This window comes from Choloepus didactylus, chromosome 1, assembly GCF_015220235.1.
Source record: "Choloepus didactylus isolate mChoDid1 chromosome 1, mChoDid1.pri, whole genome shotgun sequence".
Classification (NCBI taxonomy): domain Eukaryota; kingdom Metazoa; phylum Chordata; class Mammalia; order Pilosa; family Megalonychidae; genus Choloepus; species Choloepus didactylus.
Genome location: NC_051307.1, coordinates 157339973 through 157363822, shown reverse-complemented (window position 1 = coordinate 157363822; position 23850 = coordinate 157339973). Strand labels below are relative to the sequence as shown.

Genomic DNA, 23850 nt, shown 5'->3' with positions numbered 1-23850 from the left:
CACACAAGACTATAAAGATAATGGCATTTGGGGGACACAATACACTCAAACTGGCACACATATGAACAACCTAGACTGACCAGAGAAGAAATAGAAGACCTCAACCAACCCATCACAAGCAAAGAGATCCAATCAGTCATCAAAAATCTTCCCACAAATAAATGCCCAGGGCCAGATGGCTTCACAGGGGAATTCTACCAAACTTTCCAGAAAGAACTGACACCAATCTTACTCAAACTCTTTCAAAACATTGAAAAAAATGGAACACTACCTAACTCATTTTATGAAGCTAACATCAATCTAATACCCAAACCAGGCAAAGATGCTACAAAAAAGGAAAACTACCGGCCAATCTCCATAATGAATATAGATGCAAAAATCCTCAACAAAATACTTGCAAATCAAATCCAAAGACACATTAAAAAAATCATACACCATGACCAAGTGGGGTTCATTCCAGGCATGCAAGGATGGTTCAACATAAGAAAATCAATCAATGTATTACAACACATTAACAAGTCAAAAGGGAAAAATCAATTGATCATCTCAATAGATGCTGAAAAAGCATTTGACAAAATCCAACATCCCTTTTTGATAAAAACACTTCAAACGGTAGGAATTGAAGGAAACTTCCTCAACATGATAAAGAGCATATATGAAAAACCCACAGCCAGCATAGTACTCAATGGTGAGAGACTGAAAGCCTTCCCTCTAAGATCAGGAACAAGACAAGGATGCCCGCTGTCACCACTGTTATTCAACATTGTGCTGGAAGTGCTAGCCAGGGCAATCCGGCAAGACAAAGAAATAAAAGGCATCCAAATTGGAAAAGAAGAAGTAAAACTGTCATTGTTTACAGATGACATGATCTTATATCTAGAAAACCCTGAGAAATCGACGATACAACTACTAGAGCTAATAAACAAATTTAGCAAAGTAGCGGGATACAAGGTTAATGCACATAAGTCAGTAATGTTTCTATATGCTAGAAATGAACAAACTGAAGAGACACTCAAGAAAAAGATACCATTTTCAATAGCAACTAAAAAAATCAAGTACCTAGGAATAAACTTAACCAAAGATGTAAAAGACCTATACAAAGAAAACTACATAACTCTACTAAAAGAAATAGAAGGGGACTTTAAAGGTGGAAAAATATTCCATGTTCATGGATAGGAAGACTAAATGTCATTAAGATGTCAATTCTACCCAAACTCATCTACAGATTCAATGCAATCCCAATCAAAATTCCAACAACGTACTTTGCAGACTTGGAAAAGCTAGTTATCAAATTTATTTGGAAAGGGAAGATGCCTTGAATTGCTAAAGACACTCTAAAAAAGAAAAACAAAGTGGGAGGACTTACACTCCCTGACTTTGAAGCATATTATAAAGCCACAGTTGCCAAAACAGCATGGTACTGGCACAAAGATAGACATATAGATCAATGGAATCGAATTGAGAATTCAGAGATAGACCCTCAGATCTATGGCCGACTGATCTTTGATAAGGCCCCCAAAGTCACTGAACTGAGTCATAATGGTCTTTTCAACAAATGGGGCTGGGAGACTTGGATATCCATATCCAAAAGAATGAAAGAGGACCCCTACCTCACCCCCTACACAAAAATTAACTCAAAATGGACCAAAGATCTCAATATAAAAGAAAGTACCATAAAACTCCTAGAAGATAATGTAGCAAAACATCTTCAAGACCTTGTATTAGGCGGCCACTTCCTAGTGTTTACACCCAAAGCACAAGCAACAAAAGAGAAAATAGATAAATGGGAACTCCTCAAGCTTAGAAGTTTCTGCACCTCAAAGGAATTTCTCAAAAAGGTAAAGAGGCAGCCAACTCAATGGGAAAAAATTTTTGGAAACCATGTATCTGACAAAAGACTGATATCTTGCATATATAAAGAAATCCTACAACTCCATGACAATAGTACAGACAGCCCAATTATAAAATGGGCAAAAGATATGAAAAGACAGTTGTCTGAAGAGGAAATACAAATGGCCAAGAAACACATGAAAAAATGTTCAGCTTCACTAGCTATTAGAGACATGCAAATTAAGACCACAATGAGATATCATCTAACACCGGTTAGAATGGCTGCCATTAAACAAACAGGAAACTACAAATGCTGGAGGGGATGTGGAGAAATTGGAACTCTTATTCATTGTTGGTGGGACTGTATAATGGTTCAGCCACTCTGGAAGTCAGTCTGGCAGTTCCTTAGAAAACTAGACATAGAGTTACCATTCAATCCCGCGATTGCACTTCTCGGTATATGCCCGGAAGATCGGAAAGCAGTGACACGAACAGATATCTGCACGCCGATGTTCATAGCAGCATTATTCACAATTGCCAAGAGATGGAAACAACCCAAATGTCCTTCAACAGATGAATGGATAAATAAAATGTGGTATATACACACGATGGAATACTATGCGGCACTAAGAAGGAACGATCTTGTGAAACATATGACAACATGGATGAACCTTGAAGACATAATGCTGAGCAAAATAAGCCAGGCACAAAAAGAGAAATATTATATGCTACCACTAATGTGAGCTTTGAAAAATGTAAAACAAATGGTTTATAATGTAGAATGTAGGGGAACTAGCAATAGAGAGCAATTAAGGAAGGGGGAACAATAATCCAAGAAGAACAGATAAGCTATTTAACGTTCTGGGGATGCCCAGGAATGACTATGGTCTGTTAATTTCTGATGGATATAGTAGGAACAAGTTCACAGAAATGTTGCTATATTAGGTAACTTTTTTGGGGTAAAGTAGGAACATGTTGGAAGTTAAGCAGTTATCTTAGGTTAGTTGTCTTTTTCTTACTCCCTTGTTATGGTCTCTTTGAAATGTTCTTTTATTGTATGTTTGTTTTCTTTTTAACTTTTTTTCATACAGTTGATTTAAAAAAGAAGGGAAAGTTAAAAAAAAAAAACAAAAACAAGGAAAAAAAGATGTAGTGTCCCCTTGAGGAGCCTGTGGAGAATGCAGGGGTATTCGCCTACCCCACCTCCATGGTTGCTAACATGACCACAGACATAGGGGACTGGTGGTTTGATGGATTGAGCCCTCTACCATAGGTTTTACCCTTGGGAAGACGGTTGCTGCAAAGGAGAGGCTAGGCCTCCCTATAATTGTGCCTAAGAGCCTCCTCCCGAATGCCTCTTTGTTGCTCAGATGTGGCCCTCTCTCTCTGGCTAAGCCAACTTGAAAGGTGAAATCACTGCCCTCCCCCCTACGTGGGATCAGACACCCAGGGGAGTGAATCTCCCTGGCAACGTGGAATATGACTCCCGGGGAGGAATGTAGACCTGGCATCGTGGGACGGAGAACATCTTCTTGACCGAAAAGGGGATGTGAAAGGAAATGAAATAAGCTTCAGTAGCAGAGAGATTCCAAAAGGAGCCGAGAGGTCACTCTGGTGGGCACTCTTACGCACACTTTAGACAACCCTTTTTAGGTTCTAAAGAATTGGGGTAGCTGGTGGTGGATACCTGAAACTATCAAACTACAACCCAGAACCCATGAATCTCGAAGACAGTTGTATAAAAATGTAGCTTATGAGGGGTGACAATGGGATTGGGAAAGCCATAAGGACCACACTCCACTTTGTCTAGCTTCTGGATGGATGAGTAGAAAAATAGGGGAAGGAAACAGACAGACAAAGGTACCCAGTGTTCTTTTTTACTTCAATTGCTCTTTTTCACTCTAATGATTATTCTTGTTATTTTTGTGTGTGTGCTAATGAAGGCGTCAGGGATTGATTTAGGTGATGAATGTATAACTATGTAATGGTACTGTGAACAATCAAATGTACGATTTGTTTTGTATGATTTCATGGTATGTGAATATATCTCAATAAAATGAAGATTAAAAAAATAAATAAAATTGTGGGAAAAAAATAATAATAATACACACAAAAATAGAAATCAGAAAAGTACTCTATATTTAACAGTATTCAATGAATTATTTTAAAGCAAATACCTATGCAACTACCATCCAGGTCAAGCAATATACCACTGCCAGCATCTCTTTTTCCTTGGTGTTCCTTCCAGAAAACCACCTCCTCACTTTCTGACCACCACTCTGACTTCTGTGGTAGGCCCTTCTTTGCTTTTTAATCATTTTAGGTAATAGTACACGAGTGAAGCAAATATACATATAATTCCGGTTCACTGGACACACTTTTACATTTATCATCCAGATACATACTTTAGACAAAAGTCTCATTGTCTGGATGACTGCTTCTGTTTCTCACATCAGTGGTGATGAGTCCAATAGACTAACTGGTGAATGTTCTTTTGAATATCAATAAATCTTTATCTCTGAGAAACGGTATGCAGTCAATTCTGGTTCTTGTTTACAACAAAAGACATGATGACAATCCGGAATGACTGTTAGATAGGAAAGGGCACCCACATGTAACTGCTGTGATGGTGAGTCACTAGCCAAATTGTTCAAGTGTGTGGTGATGCTGGTGAGTAACTAACCAACAGTCCTCACATCGAGGAACTGAACCAGTGCCAGAAAGCCATCTGGATGGCAAACAGTAACACTAGAAGAATTTTAAATAGCTTACAGCTGGAGAGGAAGGAGCAACAACAAAAAAGGCACTATTCCAGACTCTGAACCTTTTTAGTTATTTCTCTGTTGTCATTTTGAAAATAAGTTATAATACATAATAATTAAAACAGCGTCCTCTAAAGACTGGCATTTCACCCAAGTCATTTCAACATTACTCCTAGGTACAGTAGTTTAAATTGGTCTGTACAAGTATTTACTGTTTGTTAGCTTGACTGTTTAAAACCTTTTCCTTGGAGACCAACTTTCCTGCTAAGCTATCCAAAAAAAAAATGAGAAAATGCTTCTGCATATAGCTTTCATTTTCCCCTCACCACTGAAAAAAATAAGGAAAACTTGAGAGGTAGCTGTCTTTGGTGCCAAGTCTTCTTTCACTGCCTATTCTCTTTAGAAGACACAATAAGCTAAGAGAAGCAGGCTGATGGTGTCATCTCAGTGTTACACCATGATCAAAGAAGAGGAAGAGAGGAAAACTGCAGAGGGACAGAGAGGCAGAAATGAACAAACTTCAAAACAATAACTATATATTGAATACCAATTTTGTTTAAGACACTTCATCACACCCTTTATTCAAGAGTCGAAAGATTACAAAAATGAATAAAATGATTTTAAAAAGCTTTAGGACTACATGCTCCCATGGAAACTGAACAACTAGCAAGAGCTGGCAGAAACATCTTTCTCAAAGTTCCAGAATATAGTTGGTCTGTAGTAACAGGGTAAGTGCCAAATCAAGAAAACGGCCACAAAAACCTGTAGGACGTCCAGGTGCCCTAGCTGACCCCTTCCCAGAATAGTGCAGAGTCATCCAGCACTCTCGATGTGGATCCCTGGTCCCAGTTAAAGAAGCAGCAGAGTAACCCTCATGCAAAAACTGGGATCATGTGTGTCCAAACCTGAGAACAGTGAAAGGCTCACTGTTCCAGAAATCGTCCCCCATACAGAAGGTGGCACACACAGCGGGCCTAAAGAACACCATGGGAGGGCAGTCAAGTGGTTTCTTGGGGCAAGAGATTGCTGGCTGAACTTGGCAGGTGAAATCACTGCCCTCCCCCCTACGTAGATCTGACACCCAGTAGAGTGAATCTCCCTGGCAACGTGGAATATGACCCCCGGGGACGAATGTAGACCCGGCATCATGGGATGGAGAACATCTTCTTGACCAAAATAGGGAAGTGAAAGGAAATGAAATAAGCTTCAGTGGCAGAGAGATTCCAAAAGGAGCCAAGAGGTCACTCTGGTGGGCACTCTCATGCACAATATAGACAACCCTTTCTAGGTTCTAATGAATTGGGGTAGCTGGTGGTGGACCTGAAACTATCAAACTACAACCCAGAACCCATGAATCTTGAAGACAATTGTATAAAAATGTGGCTTATGAGGGGGGACAGTGGGATTGGGGGGGCCATAGGGATCACACTCCCATTTGTCTAGTTTGTGGATGGATGAGTGGAAAGGTGGGGGAAGGAAACAAACAAACAAACAAACAGACAAGGGCGCCCAGTGTTCTTTTTTACTTTAGTTGCTCCTTTTCACTTTAATTATTATTCTGGTTATTTTTGTGTGTGTGGTAATGAGGGTGTCGGGGATTGATTTTCGTAATGAATGTACAACTATGTAATGGTACTGTGAACAATCAAATGTACAATTTGTTTTGTATGACTGCGTGGTATGTGAATATATCTCAATAAAATGAATAATAAAAAAAAAATAAAGCATTAGAAACCATCAATGAGGAGGCCCAGACCTGGGCTATTCCAGACAAAGACTTTTCAAAATGTTCCTCAATATGCTCAAAGAGCTAAAGGAAAACATAGACAGACAACTAAAGATAAGAAAAAATTAGATGAGTACAAAGAGAATATCAATAGAGAGATAGAAATCATGGAAAGGAACCCAACAGAATCAAAGAAATTAAAAATTCATGGGAGGTACAATAGCAGATAGGAGCTGGCAAAAGAAAGAATCAGCTAATTTGAAGATAAGACCATTGAAATCACCCAATCAGAGAAGCAAAAACAAGAAAGAATGAAGAAAAGTGAACAGAGCCTGAGAAACCTGAGGGGCACCATCTCGAGTATCCAGAAGAAGAGAGAAAGAAGCATAGAGAATATTCAAAGAAATAATGGCTGAGAACTTCCCAAATTAACAAAAGACATGAATATGCATATCCTAGATGCTCAACAAACCAAACAGACCCACCCCACACCATGTTACAATAAACTCTCAAATGGCAAAAATATAGAGAGAATTCTGAAAGCCCCAAGAGAGAAGCAACATGTCATGAACAAGGAAGACTGAATAAGATTAAGTACCGAGTTCTTATTGGGAACCATGCAGAAAAGAAAGAAGTAGAAAAAACACATTTAAAGGGCTGAAAGTAAAAACTGCCAACCAGTAATTTTTTATCTGGCAAAACCATCTCTCAAAAATAAGGGAGGGGAAGGGGGCAAGATGGCAGCATAGAGAGGAGTGGAATTTAGTTAGTCCCCTGAAGCAACTAATAAACAACCAGGAACAATTAGTAAATAATTTGGAATAACTGCTGGGGGACAACCGTGACTATACACATATTGTACACACACCAATCTGGATTGGGAGGAATACCTGACATCACAGCATAAAATCTGTAAGTAAAAATGGCAGAACCGTGCCAGGAGGCCCCTCCCCCCACAGCAGACTGAGTGGCAAAACCTCACTGTGGTAGAAAGCAGCACTCTCTGAGCAAGCGAATATAGCTCGACCGAGCTCCAACTGGAGCTTTACTTAACAAATGTGGACTGCTGAATACAAGCTACAAACCCCTAACAAGCAGACAGAGGCTTTTACTGGCGACTGACCTTAAAGTACCAGAAGACTCCTCTATCCTGGGAGGGGGAGCCCAGAAGACCTTGTGTTACCTACAGCTGACAAGTGAAACTGGGGGGCCACGGACTGGTTCTGAAAGGGGACTTTCTGTCCCTTTTTCTCTCTCTCAACCTGAGGGGCTCAGTGAAGAAAGCCTCAGCCATTTTCAGTTCGCAGGGTTCTGACCCAGACAGGGGTGGAGATAACAGAGAGACAAAGGAGCTATTCAAATGCAGACGATAACTCCCTAGAGGATGTATATTCCAAAAGAGGAAGGAGGTGGGGCCCAGCTCTACTTTGGGTCTTCCCTTTAGAACCAGACCCCAGAGCCTGGGGGAAACAGCCAAAACAGAAACTAAAGGGGCCACACCTCCTTACACCAGTCGGGAGAGACAGACCGACAGGCGTCACCTGCTGGGCAGGTTAGGAAAAGCACAGCAGCTAGAGAACTCACAGTCTGTCAATCTCTAAGACACACCTGCAGGGAGATGAGAAACTGAATATAACCCCATTCTGAGATCTGAACCCATTCTGGTCTGAGAAAATCTGAGTGGGGTAACCAAGGAAACCAGATGCCTAAACAACAGAAAACTACAATCTACACTAGGAAAAAATGAAGATATGGCCCAGTCAAAGGAACAAACTTACACCTCAATCAAGACACAGTTCAGATATTGTTTCACTTTAATGAAACAATCTATTAAAAGATTTTCAAAGAAATATGCTAAATCAAACAAAAAAAAAATCAACGAGTTCAGGGGAGACACGGCAAAAGAGAAGAAGGCTATAAAGAAAACACTGGGCAAACATAAGGTAGAAATGGAAAGTTTGAAAAAACAACTGGTAGAATCTATGGAAATGAAAGGCACAACACAAGAGATGAAAAACACAATGGAGACACAACAGATCTCAAGAGGCAGAAGAAAACACTCAGGAACTGGAGAACAAGACACCTGAAATCCTACACACAAAAGAACAGATAGGGAAAAGAATGGAAAAATACGAGCAACGTCTCAGGGAATTGAATGACAACACGAAGTGCATGAATGTACATGTCATGGGTGTCCCAGAGGAAGAGAAAGGAAAAAGGGCAGAAGCAATAATAGAGGAAATAATCAATGAAAATTTCCCATCTCTTACGAAAGACATCAAATTACACATGCAAGAAGTGCAGCATACCCCAAACAGAATAGATCTGAATAGACCTACGCCAAGACACTTAATAATCAGATTATCAAACATCAAAGACAAAGAGAGAATCCTGAAAGCAGCAAAGAGAAAAGCGATCCATCACATACAAAGGAAGCTTCATAAAACTATGTGCAGATTTCTCAGTAGAAACCATGGAGGCAAGAAGGAAGTGGGGTGAAATATTTAAGACACTAAAAGAGAAAAACCACCAACCAAAAATCCTATATCCGGCAAAACTATCCTTCAAATATGAGGGAGAGCTTAAAATATTCTCTGACAGACAGACAATGACAGACTTTGTGAACAAGATACCTGCTTTATGGAAAATCCTAAAGGGAGCACCACAGACAGATAAGAAAAGACAGGAGTGAGAGGTTTGGAACACAATTTTGGGTGATGGTAGCACAGCAATGTAGGTACAATGAACAAAGATGATGGTGAGTATGGTTGAAAAGGGAAGGTTAGGAGCATGTGGGACCAGAAGGAAAGAGGAAAGATAAATCTGGGACTGTATAATTCCGTGAAACCTAGAGTGCTCAACAGTTGTGATAAAATATACAAATATGTTTTTACTTGAGGGGAACAAATGAATGTCAACCTTGCAAGGTATTAAAAATAGGGTGGTATTGGGGAAAAAGTTACATTCAATGCAAACTAGAGAGCACAGTTAACAGAAACATTGTATTATGCTCCCTTTAATGTAACAAAGGCAATATACCAAAGCTAAATGTCTATAAGAGGGGGACATAAGGGTTATGGTATCTTGGCATTGGTGATGTTGCCTGAGTCTTTTATCCTACTTTAGTTTAATTCTATCTTTCCTTCTGTTGCTTTTTAGCAGTCATGGTTTTTTTCTTTCTTTCTTTCTTTTTCTTTTGTCTCTCTACCTTCTTTGACTCTTCCTCCTTCTTTGTGGAAAAAACGGAGATGCCCTTATATAGATAGTGGTGATGGCGGTGAATACATTAATATGTGAGTATACAGGGAACCATTGATTGTTTACTTAGGAAAGAAAGTATGGTGGGTGAACAAAACCATCTCAAAAAAAAAAAAAACAACAACAATACAGGTTGATAAAGAAACTATATTGAGTGAAATAAGTCAGACACATAAAGACAAATATTGCATGGTCTCATTGACATGAGCTAATTATAATATATAAACTCATAGACAAGAAATGTAAGTTACCAGGATATAGAACGAGGCTAAAGAATGGGGAGCGGTCCTTATTATGAGCAGAATGTTCAACTAGGTTGAACTTCAGTGTTGGAAATGGACAGAGGTGAAGGGAGCACGTTACTGTGAGAATAACTAATAGTGCTGAATGATGTTTGAATGTGGTGGAAAGGGGAAGCTTAGGGTCACGTATGTCACCAGAAGGCAAGCTGGAGGTTAAAAGATGGCAATGTATAAAACAGTGAATCGTGCGGTGGGCAATGTCCATGATTAACTGTACAAATATTAGAAATCTCTTTCATGAACTAGAACAAATGTATGATATTATAACTAGAAGTTAATAGTAGAGGGGTATATAAGGAAAAATATATAGCTATTGTAAACTATGTACTGCAATTAGTAGTATTTTAACATTCTTTCATCAACAGCAACAAATGTACTATACCAGTAATACTATGAGTTAGTAATGCAGGGAGTGGGGTTAGGGGTATTGGAGAATTCGAGTTTTCTTTTTTTTTTCTTTATTTCTTTTTTGAAGTAGTGAAAATGTTCTAAAAATTGAGAAAAAAATTAATTGTGGGTGATGGATGCACAGCTGTATGATGGTACCGTGGACAATTGATTGTGTACTTTGGATCTTTTGATAATTATATGGTATGTGAACAATCTCAATAAAATTAAATTAAGAAAAAAAAGGGGAGGGTGAGATTAAGACATTCCCAGATAAACAAAACCTGAGGGACTTCATCACCACTAGACTGGCCTAACAAAAAAATGCTAAAACTAGTTCTGCAGGTTCAAAGGAAAGCACTTCATTAGCTGAAGCCACATGAAGAAATAAAGATACCCAGTAAAGATTTACATGGGTAAATATAAACACCAGTACTATCGTATTTTTGATTTATAACTCCAACTTTTACTTCCTACAGGATCTAAAAGTCACCTGTGTAGAATATAATGACAAATCAACAGTTTGGGACTCATAATCCAAGTTCCAGATTTTTTCCTATCACCTGCAACTGTTGCTTCTCCTCCTAAGGATCCTGAGTGGCCACAATCATGCCCCCACTTCTCTTTATAACCTTTGCCTTTACCTCTAGATTCTAAGGGGGAAGTGACATTAACAGCTAGAGCAAGGAGGTACAATCTTGTTATGCTGTGTCCCTTTCACCTTTGCTGGTATCTAGAAAGTGAGTTCCTGAATGACAAAAATGGGCTCTTCCATCTTCAGGATTCTGTACAGTGCCTGACACACACCAGGGCCTCAACAACTGTCTGCTGAATGATAATTTAAAAATACAGCCAAATAATACAGCTAAGCCACCAATGGAAAATAAGATTAAAGTTTAAAATCAGGCTGGGGCTCACTAATCTTCCCCAGGAATTTAAAAATCCCTTTTCAGAGTTTTAAAGAAGCGTTACTTGGGTGTTCAGGAGTAGCAGAAAAACATCCCCCAAAATTGTATTAAATCCTTTCTCACAGAAAAAAGGAGGATTTATGATCATGGAAAGTAAACATTAATCTCAACTCAATAATCATCACAATTTTGAATTAAAAATTTAGTGCCTTTTTAGAGTAACATAAGTGATTTTCATTTTAAATTTTTAATATTACAAATTTTATTAAATTACACCTAAAATGTACTCTATGTATTATGCATAAAACTAGTAATCCTCCACATAAACAAAACTATGATATTTAATAACATATGTGACTTGTTTAACATACTTTTACTAGAAAACTGCATTGAAATCAACAAGGCAACCATTTATATTGCCCTTTATGTACTATTTCCTAATGTCATGTGGCAGTCAAAAGGCTAAGTGAGATGCCTGCAACAAAGAAAACAGTTTTGAAAGGTCAAGCTACACAGGCAGCCACAATTTCTTTCCCAGTATCTTACTGTCTATGGTAGACTATGCTACAATTTCACCACAGTTATTTTCTAAGTAAAAGCAAAAACACATCACATTATCAGAGAACCAAAAACAGGAGGAACTCAACAATATAATCTTTATGAACATATTTTCTAACTATATAAACACAAATGCATATTACAGAAAAAGAACTCTGAAGCAAGACTGATAAAGAACTGGAGGAAGAGGAACTAGAAAAAAACAGAAGGCGCATTTAAACAGCTTCATAGTGTTCATATAATATAAGAAGCTTCTAAAATAAACTTTTTCAAATTAAAATGTCATTTACCAAGGAAACGCACAATTATAAAATATCAAAGACAAGGAATATGATCTACTTCAAAATTAAATTTTAATGACCATTCCAAAGAAGTTGCAAAGCTCCAAAAACCTCTCTGCAAGAGGTGTAATCATGTCAACATTTCTTTCCTTTTAATAGCTTTTATCGGCCTATCACCCGTCTGAATGAACATCTTTTCTCACCTATTACACAGGCAATGCTTATTAACCAAAACCAAGGACAAAATTTCTCCAATTCCTTATAACATTCCCAATTTCAGAGGATAGCAAGTACTCTCTTACAAAAGGAAAAACATACTAGCTCATTTAATCATCTTGTCCAATCCTGGGAGAAGACCATACTTATTCATGCCCAATAATCAAAAAGCACAGCTTTCTCCTGAGCCAACTGAAATTATATAGATACTAGACATCACAGTCCAGTTACACAGACATAGGAACCAAAAGTTTCCGGTAAAGCATTCTTGTTTTTCTTAACAACTTCATTCAGGTAAAAATAACATTCCATAAAATTCACCTACTGTCAATGATTTTTGTAAGTGATTTAATATTAAATTTTTTATTTTGAAATACTTTCATACTTACAGGATAGTTACAAAAATAATACAAACCGCATAAAGAGAACTTCACCATACCTGTATCCACCCCCCACCCCCAGATACCCAGATACACCAATTGTAACATTATGCCACCTTTGCCATGTCATTTAATCTATCTATCCATCAATCTATCTATCCACTTGTCTTCCTGTTTTATAAATCTATTTCCTGAACACTTGAGAGTAAGTTGTATACATCATGCTCCTTGAACACTTAATATTGCCATGTACATTTCCTAAAAAGGATATCCACCTTATGCAGCTATCAAGTTCAAGACATTTAACATAGATATAAAACTAAGTCTATATTCCAGTTTTTTCATATGTCCCAATAATGTCCTTTTTAACCTTCTCTCCTCCCTTGATAGATCCCGCCCAGAATCATGTACTGTTGTTAACTGTCATTGTCTCTACTTGCTCTTTCTGCTTTGTTGTTGTTTTTTTAATTGAGGGAACAGATATACAACATAAACTTCCCATCTCAACCACTCCCAAGCATACCATTCAGTGGTATAATCACATTCACTATATTGTGGTACCCTAACTACCTTCCATTACTAAAACTTTTCTATCTCCCCAAGTAGAAACCTTTTACTCATTTTGTATTAATTCTATTCCCTCTGCCCCTCGCAACCTGCACTCTAATTTCTGTCACTATGAACTTGCAAATTCTCTGATATTTTCTAAGTCTATAACAAGCTTATTTGCTTTCATACCAACTCAACTTCAATAGCATACACAAACTATGTTCCTATACTCTTCTGCCCCCCACCTTTATGTAGTTCTTGTCACAAATTACATATATATACATTATTAGCCCAAAACCAATGATTTATCATTACATTCTACACATCTGCCTTTCAGATTCTATAGAAAGTAAAAGTTGGCGTTATAAATCAAAAATACAATAGTACTGGCATTTATATTTACCCATGTAAATCTCTTTCTTCTTATTTATTTCTTCAGGTGGCTTCAACCAATTGTCTAGTGTCCTTTCATTTCAACTGCAGAACTCCCCTTAGCACTTCTTATAAGGCTGGTATAACAGTGACAACGTCTCTCAGCTTTTTTTATCTGGGAATGTCTTAATCCCTGCTTCACTGCTGAAAGACAGTTTTGCCAGTTACAGAATTCTTGACTGGCAGTTTCTTACTTTCAGCCGTTTTAATTTCTTTCCTACTGCTTTCTTGCCTCCATGGTTTCCAATGAGAAATCAGCACAAGATCCTAAAGATTTTAAGTAGACTTCTCCTTGATTCTTTGCTTGCCCTCTTACTGCAGTCCTTTAACCATTTTCTGGAGCTTTGAGAAAGATGTTTGCATCAGTTCTTGCTGGTTGTTTAGAGATTCTGTGGGGGACAAAGCCCAGAAGTGTCTTACTCCATCTGCTTGATGGGGCAAGGCCTCCCAATCTTTATAAGATTTGTTTTTAAGGCCCCTGAATTTTAATACCTGTGAGAATCTCTCACTAAAATTTAACTAGAAGGCAACTTTCTTTACCACTTTAGCCTTTAGCAGAGCATAAAGATTTGTGTTGCTTATAAAATTACTAAAAAAAAACAATCTATGATAAATATTAAGCAAAATACACTTAACCATTCCACTGCTCAAAAACAAAGGTATGCTATTTAACTGTTCTGATTTGCTAAAGCTGCCATTATGCAAAATACCAGAAACAGATTGGTTTTTATGAAGGGGATTTATTAGTTCACAAATGTCCATAAAAGTGTCCAAACTAAGGCATCAACAAGAGGATATCTTCACTGAAGAAAGGCCGATGGTGTCCAGAACACCTCTGTCAGCTGGAAGGTACATGGCTGGCAACTGCTGGTCCTTCGCTACCAGGTTGTGTTTCAAAATGGCTTTCTCCAAAATGTCTCCGAACTTCTATCTCTCTTAGCTTCTCTCAGCTCTCTGCTTGGTTCTCCTGAGGCATTTCTCTCTAAGTGTCTGGGAGTCCTCTCTTCAGCTGCTTTGGGGCAAATTCTGGACTTCATTTCTTAGCTCCTATGCATCTTTGCTTGTTCTCCCAGGGCAAACTTTCTCCAAAATGTCTCTCTCAGCTTCTCTGAGCTTCTCCTCTCCATGAACTCTCAAAGTACTCCAGTAAACTAATCACTGGATGGGTGAGGTCACATCTCCATGAAAATGGTCTCACCTACAGTTGTGTAGGTCACATCTCCATGGAAACATTCAATCAAAACATTCCATCCTAATCAAAAGACTAATAAGTCTGCCTCCACAAGATTGCATTGAAGAACATGGCTTTAGTGGGGACAGAATAGATTCAAAGCAGCATAATAACCAAATCCAAATAAACTCATCAGGAACTCTGGGCCTTCTGTGCCTACAACTCACCGTTCTGTACTCCCTCCACCTGTTTTACAATCTATTTGATCATCCACCACCTTCTATTAACACCATCATATACCATCATATACTTCATACACCTGGCCTCACAGTTCTTTAGGTACTAAACATCTCAGCCTTACCTTTTACTTCTCCTACATCTTCATCCTCATTATCACACCAAAGAAAGCCAAAGGCCTGACCCTGGCCTATAACTTCATATATGCCCCCACTGCCTTCACCATGCTGCTGTGTCACCTCCTACTACCCACTCCCTCACTTATCTTATTATAGCTACACTAGCCCTCTTACTATTGCTATAACATATCAAGCACCTTCCAGCTTCAGAGATTTTGTATTCAAGTTCCTTCAGCCTGGAATGTCCCCTTACCCCCATCCCTAAATATCCACATGGCCTGCTCCCTTACTTCATTTGGAGCTGTCAGCTCAAAAGTGGCTTTTCTGACCACACCATATAAAATAGCAAGCCTATGCTTCTCCCATCAAGGTCTACCTTTCTCTAATATATTTTGCTTATTAGCACTCAGTACTACTCAACATTTATTTATTATCTTACCCATGCTTATTAGAATACCAAGTCCATGAGAAAAAGGTTTGTTTTTGTCCACTCTTATAACACTCTACCTGGCACAGTTCTTGGTATATTAATTAGTAGGTGCTCAATAAACATGTATTGAATCATCCATGACCTCTGGTCCCTTGACACATCTCCTTTACCTACAGACAGCTATTTCAACCACCAGGATCAAACTGCTCATCCTCATTTCTACCTAAAAGACCTTGGCAGCCTAAAGTAACACTGTCTGCCAAGTAATGCTAGTTTATCTCAAGCTGCACCTTTACTATTGCTCAATAATCCTTTCTATTCCATCCTGGTGATTATATTAAGTTTCTCTGCCATCATCTCTGGTCAATTACAATAGCCTCTTAACTAACCCCCCCACTTTCCCTCTGCCCCTGATATTCCATATGCCTTAAAGCAGCCAGGAAATCATACACACACACACACACACATATATATATATCATGCCACTTTTCTGCTTAAAACCTCAACACAACAATGTTCATAGCTGCATTTTCCACAATTGCCAAAAGATGGAAACAACCCAAGTGTCCATCAACTGATGAATGGATAAACAAATGTGGTATATACATGCAATGGAATATTATTCAGCAGTAAGAAGAAATGGAGTTCTGAAGCACACAACAACATGGATAAACCTTGAGAACATTATGTTCAGTGAAATAAGCCAGGCACAAAAGGACAAATATTGTATGGTCTCACTGAAATAAACTAATTATAATTAGCAAACTCATGGAGTTAAAATCTAGAGTATATCTCAGGCTGAATCTGAACGCAGCTTCGTGGGACTGAGAACATCTTCTTGACCAAAAGGGGAGTACGAAATGAAATGAAATAAAGCTTCAGTGGCCGAGAGATTTCAAATGGGGTCAAGAGGTCACTCTGGTGGACATTCTTACACATTATATAGATAACACTTTTTAGGTTTTAATGTATTGGAATAGCTAGAAGTAAATACCTAAAACTACCAAACTCCAACCCAGTAGCCTTGACTCTTGAAGATGATTATATAACAATGCAGATTACAAGGGGTGACAGTGTGATTGTGAAAACCTTGTGGATCACACTCCCCTTATCTAGTGTATGGATGGATGAGTAGAAAAATGGGGACAAAAACTAAATGAAAAACAGAATGGGATGAGGGGATGATTTGGGTGTTCCTTTTATTTTTATTTTTATTTTTTATTTTTATTTATTTCATACCATGGATGACTGTATGGTAAGTGAATATATCTCAAGAAAACTGAATTTTTTAAAAAAATCTAGATTATAAGTTTCCAGGGAACAGGATGAGGGTAGAGAAATGAGGAGCTGATACTTAATTTGTGCAGAATTTTTAATAAGGTTGATTTTAAATGCTTGAAAATGGATAGAGGGGCTGGTAGCACATTATGGTAGGTATAATTAATAGTGCTGAATTAGGGGTGCGATTGTAGTTGAAAAGGAGAAACTTAGGGTTGTGTATGATACTGGAAGAAAAGCTAGAGGATAAAACATTGGACTGTATAACATAGTGATCCCTGTTGTGGATGATGATTATGGTTAACAGTACAAATGTAAGAATGTTCTTCCATGAATTAGAATAAATATAAGTCACTATTATAAGGTGTCAATAATAGGGTGGGATATGAGGAAAAATACACCTAATGCAATCAATGGACTATAGTTAACAGTAATATTTTAATATTCTGTCACCAATTGTAACAAAAGTACCACATCAATGCTGTGTCAATAATGGGGTGGTACAAGGGGTGTGGAATTTTTCTTTTTGGAGCAATGAAAATGTTCTCAAATTGATTGTAGTGTTGAATGCACAACTCTGTGATTATACCAAGAGCCAATGATTTTATACTTTGGATGGACTACATGGTTTGTGAACAAAACTTTTAAAAAAAAGCAAAACACCTCCCCAAGACCTCCTTGAGTACAAACTCCCTACCAGGGCCATGGGGACCTCCATGGCCTGGTTATGCCTACTTCTTCAGCCTCATCTCATGAAACTATGGTCCTCATCTTCCCTGTTCCAAACAGACTTCTTCTATTCCTCAGACACATTAAGCTTATTTCCATTTTGAGGTTTTTCTGCTAGCCTGAGGTAAGTGGCTGGATTCTTGTCATTCACACCTTAAAATCACCTTCTCAGAAGTAGCCAACCAGTCATTATCAACTACCCTATTTTAATTATTTTGATATCACATCACTATTTGGTATGTTTCTTGTTCCCTTCAATGATTTGCTCCATAAGAACAGAGATCTTGTTTACAAGAGTGGATAGCACAAAGGAGGTATTCAATAAACAGTGAATTTGTTAATTACACTACAATATTTTTCCTAAACTTTCTTTCTCCCAGGATCCCAACTCCCCCACTGATTAACTACATGCCTACTATATAACCTCAATTTCTACCTTATTAAAACAGTAGGATAAGGAATCCTGTAGTTTTATTCCTCTTTGCCTAAAAATTCCTTTATCTCTTGATTCATCCTCTGTTCCTTTCCTCTGGTATCAAAGCAGAAAGGCTGTTGCTTGTGCCCTTTATTTCAAACCTTCTTACCCCCTCAGGGCAATTAACTGTTGTCTGTAACATTTAAGCTACTCCAATAGATTATTCCCTTTTACTTAAACTGCCAGTCAATGCTAAAATAGCTCCTCCCATATAGCTCAACTCCTCAAAAAGATTAGAGACTCACTTCCTTCACAATTAAATTTCTTGGAAAACATTCTACTTTATTCTTCATGCTGTATTATTTTTATAAAACTATTTACTTCTTAATCTCTTATAATTCATCCTGATCTATTTAATCTGTTCTCTCAGTTACCAATAACCTTTTAATCAAATTCAATGACCTTTTCTAGGATATCAGCATCCTTGATCTTTCTACAGCATCTTTAACATCTGAAGAGCATATCCTTAAAACTCTTTATTGTGCTTCAGAGAAAGGCACTGCATTATCCTGATTTCCTTCATACCTATTTTTTTATTTTTCTTTTACAGATTCTTTTTATCAACAGCCACTCATTTAAAATAGGCATTTCCTAAATTCCTATGATACCCTTTTACTGTCTCTCTACTCTCTGCACTAGCAATATCAATCCTTCCGCAGCTTAAACTGTATGTGAATTAGTCCAAGATCTTCAGACCATAAATTATGTTTTAAGTCCAGTTTCATATTTTCACACTAAGGAAATGTTCCATAAGTTCTACCTATACCTAAGAAATCAAAAATGTCTCTAAAAGAATTCATGTTATAGTCCCATCCCTTTTCCCCCAGTACAAACCTTTTCTCATGGCTTCCTTGTTTTCTTCCTTGACACCATCATATTTTCAGCCACTGGAATTCAAAATCTTGAACTCATTTGCGATTTTTTTCTTCCACATTCCCTACTAAATCTACCTGTGAAATTACCCTGCCAAATGAACTCACAGATCACCTACTTTCCACTTCCACCACTCATTCAGGTAATCATTGTTTAACTTCTGCATGACTTATCACAATTGTAATTAATCAATTAATTTCAAGTCTATAAGCATTTATCTTGCCTGCTAGACTTTAAGCCCAAAGAAGGCAGGTAACATGTCTGTCCTGTTAACACTACAAATAGAGAGAATATGTAATTTAATGTTCAAACCAATAGGCTTAAGAGTTAAAGAGGGTTAAAAAAAATAGCTAGGGATTAACTGATCTACAACAAGTATTAACCAAGATATATACAGTCACTCTAACTGATTGCTGCATCCCAAGTATATACTACATATTGGTTTAATAAATGAATGAGAAGCTGAAATATTCAGACTTTATACCTCCTCTTTACTCTTTATTCCACTGCAAGCTCATTTTCAACCATAAACATATCCCTGAAATGGCTCCTTCTTGGGGCAGCAATGATTTCCTAACTGCCAAATCCAAAAACACTTCTTCAGTTTTCAATTAGCCTCTCTAAAAAGCTTTCAACACTACTGCCTCCTCCTCTCCACTTTAAGAAACAGTGTTCTTGACTGTGTGACAGACCAAATCCTAAGTATCAGACTATTTTAAAACAAGGCCTAGAATTTCCTCAACCTTACCACCCCCCAACTCAATGCAGATTAATTAAGATTTAGAATCCCTGAAATAACCAATATTCATATTTTCCTTTTATATTTAACTTCTGGGAAAATAATATAAGTAATTAAAAATTCAAAATTGGATACTTACCTCAAAACATTGGCCCCCATTTCAGTCTTTTAGGAAAACAGATGGCATTACTTATTTTTAAAAGGTGAAGCCTTTTGTGGAAGACTTTTTCAGATTAGAAGATACACTACAAAAAAGGTTGAAGATACAAGATGTTAATTTAAATGCACTAAATTTAAAATAAATCAGATATATTTTACTATTTATATAATATTTAATTGCTTATACCTCTATACATTTTTAAATATCAGAAAATATAGAAAACACATGAACCATAATATTAAAATTATAAAATGTTACAGCTGGAAGAACATCCTGTATAACTCAGCTGAACCCAGAGGACCAAATGCAGTTGCCCAGAGTTACAAGGTAATGGACTAGCCTCTTTCCAGAGTCCTCATCTTTCTAAATTCTCTCATTTAGATCACCTCCTCTTACTTGAAACCTCTCCTCTATATTATAGTTTTCTTTCTACTTCTCAATCCATTCTTCTATTTGTGTCACAAGCTGCTAACCATGAATTATTTCATTTTTCCCCTTTTCCTCTTTAATGTAATTTGAAGAAAACAAAATAATATATGGAAAATGCATGTAATCAAGCATAAGATGAGTGCTGCAAATTACTGCCCCATAGAACATCATTAATATTGCACCTACCTATGTGCTCCTCCCATCCCAAACTCAATCCTGAATTATACACATTATTCTATTGGTCTTTTAAAATAACTTTATCACATATGTACATATCCCTAAACACTATTTTGTTTAGGTCTGTGCTCCTCACCCCCTTTTTCTGCTTTATTAAACAGGTATGTAAGCGTAACAACTACAACTATAAAACTCTTTGGAAAAAAAACATGGGAGTATATCTTTGTGACCTTGAATTAGGCAATGGTTTCTTAAATACAACTTCAAAAGCACCAGTAACAAAAGAAAAAATTGATAAATTGGACTTCATCAAAACCTAAAACTTTCATGCATTAAAGGACACAATCATGAAAATGAAAAGACAAATCACAGCATGAGAGAAAATATTTGCAAACTATATATCTGGGAAGGGTCTGGTATCCAGAATATATCAAGAACTCTTACAATCCAACAATTAGATGACAAATAACCCAATAAAAAATGGGCATAGGGTTTAAATAGATATTTCTTTATAAAATATATACACCACTTTGTTTAGTTTATGGATGGATGAGTAGAAAAATAGGGGAAGGAAACAAACAGACAAAGGTACCTAGTGTTCTTTTTTACTTCAATTGCTCTTTTTCACTCTAATTATTATACTTGTTATTTTTGTGTGTGTGCTAATGAAGGTGTCAGGGATTGATTTAGGTGATGAATGTACAACTATGTAATGGTACTGTAAATAATCGAAAGTACGATTTGTTTTGTATGACTGTGTGGTATGTGAATATATCTCAATAAAATGAAGATAAAATATATATATATATATATACAAATGATAAATAAGTACATCAAAAGATACTCAACATTGTTATCCATTAGGGAAATGTAAATCAAAACCACAAGGAGATACCACTTTATCAGCACTTAGTTGGCTAAAATAAAATAGACCAACAATATCAAGTATTGATGAGGTTGTGGAGAAACTGGAAGCTTCATACATTGCTGGTGGGATGTAAAATGGTGCAGCTGCTGTGAAAAAGTCTGGCAGTTCCTCAAAAGGTTAGACATAGAGTTATCATATAACCCAGCACTTCCACTCCTAGGAGTATACCCAAAAAAAACTGAAAATATGTGTTCACCCAAAAACTCCTACACAAATGTTCATAGCAGCATTCAATAGCCAAAAAAAGTGGAAATAATCCCAGTCACCAACTGATGAATGGATAAACAAAATATGGCATATCCACAAAGTGAAATATTATTCAGCTATAAGAAGGGATGATGTACTGATACACACCTCAACACAGATGAAGCTTGAAACCTGCTAAGTGAAAGAAGGCAGTCACAAAAGACCACAACATATATGATTCCATTTAAATAAAATGTTCAGAATAGGTAAATCCAAGGATACAGAAAGTAGATTAGTAGTCGCCAAGGGTTGAGGGTGAGGAGAATGGGGAATTTCTACTAATGGATATAGGATTTCTTTTGGGGTTGTTGAAAATGTTCTGAAATTAGGTGGTGATGCTGATTGTACAACTCTGTGATACACTAAGCCACTGGACTGTACACTTTAAAAAGGGTGAATTTCATGGTATGTGAATTATATGAACAAAGCTGTTATAAAAATGGTAAAAAAAAATTATACGATGTATGGAGGGTTCTGGGACTTGAATGTTTTCACTCAAATATTCTTCTAAGCTTCATCCATGCAATATTTTTATTGTTCTATAGTCTTTTATTATATAAATATGCAACAATTCTATTGATAGACATTGGGATGATTTACAGTTTTTTGCTTTAGTCAACATTTTAGAAATCTCCAGATGCTCACGAACAAGAATTTCTTTAGCACCTGCTATAAATCCAAAAGTGGAATTGGCAGGTTACAGGACATGTGAATTCCCAACTTTACCCAAAAAATGCAAAATTGTCTTCCAATTATATCACTTTACTCAAAAGCAGTATATAAATTATCATTGAAAACACATCCTCTCCAATACTTGTAAAGTCAGATTTTTTAATTTGTACTGATATAGAATATATAAAATGGTATCTTGTTGTGGTTTCAGTTTGCACTTGCTTGATCAAATGAAATTGAAGAATTTTTCATTATCTGTTCCTTTCTATGTTCCTTTAATCACAGCTTTTGACCATTTTTTATTAACATGTTTGCCTTAATAGTAGGCCTCCTTTATAAATTCAGGACCAAGTCAAAAAAACAAAAAAAAAAACAAAAAAAAAAACGCAGGGTCTCTTATTCAAAAATTATTAAGAATTTCAAGACAGTGATAACAGAGGATAAAAATCAGCACAAGCTAATGTGCTCACAGACATAAGGGACTGGTGGTTTGATGGGTTGAGCCCTCTACCACAAGACTTGGCCTTGGGAAGACTGTTGCTGCAAAGGAGAGGCTAGGCCTCCCTATAATTGTGCCTAAGAGCCTCCTCCCGAATGCCTCTTTGTTGCTCAGATGTGGCCCTCTCTCTCTAGCTAAGCCAACTTGGCAGGTGAAATCACTGCCCTCTCCCCTACATGGAATCAGACACCCAGGGGAGTAAATCTCCATGGCAATGTGTAATATGACTCCCGGGGACGAATGGAGACCCAGCATCATGGGATGGAGAACATCTTCTTGACCAAAAGAAGGAAGTGAAAGGAAATGAAATAAGCTTCAGTGGCAGAGAGATTCCAAAAGGAGCCGAGAGGTCACTCTGGTGGGCACTCTTAGGCATAATATAGACAACCCTTTTTAGGTTCTAATGAATTGGGTTGCTGGCGGTAGATACATGAAACTATCAAACTATAACCCAGAGCCCATGAATATTGAAGACGATTGTCTAAAAATGTAGCTTATGAGGGGTGACAATGGGATTGGGAAAGCCATAAGGACCACACTCCCCTTTGTCTAGTTTATGGATGGATGAGTAGAAAAATGGGAGAAGGAAACAAACAAACAAACAAACAAAGGCACCCAGTGTTCTTCTTTACTTTAATTGCTCTTTTTCACTTTAATTATTATTCTTGTTATTTTTGTGTGTGTGCTAATGAAGGTGTCAGGGATTGATTTTGGTGATGAATGCACAACTATGTAATGGTACTGTGAACAACCGAATGTACAATTTGTTTTGTATGACTGCATGGTATGTGAATATATCTCAAGAAAATGAATATTAAAAAAAAAAGCAAAAAAAAAAAAAATCAGCACAAGCTCTTCTAAGTCAGCACTATTCTGCACGCAATTATACGCATTACAATTATTTTATTCAAATCTGTTGCTTATCTTTTCATTTTCTTTATAGTATCTTTTCATGAACACTACTTTAAAAGTGATCAAAACTATTGTTTTTTAGTTGATTTTTCTGTCTTGTTAAGGAAATCGTATGTTTTCTTAAAGTTTCCATGAAGTTTTGCCTTTTATAGTTGAGTCCAAGGGTCAGTCAGCTCACAGCCCTCTC

General features: G+C 37.1%; 1 protein-coding gene across 6 annotated transcripts in view; it reads right to left on the bottom strand.

Annotated features, from left to right (window-relative positions):
* Nucleotides 1-23850, bottom strand: part of PIK3CB (phosphatidylinositol-4,5-bisphosphate 3-kinase catalytic subunit beta) — a 281740-nt gene that overhangs the window by 197136 nt on the left and 60754 nt on the right. For all 6 annotated transcript variants that reach the window (XM_037843941.1, XM_037843928.1, XM_037843969.1 and 3 more), the window contains exon 2: nt 19780-19885. The gene's annotated coding sequence lies outside the window, so the exon portion shown is untranslated. The remainder of the gene's footprint in view (nt 1-19779; nt 19886-23850) is intronic.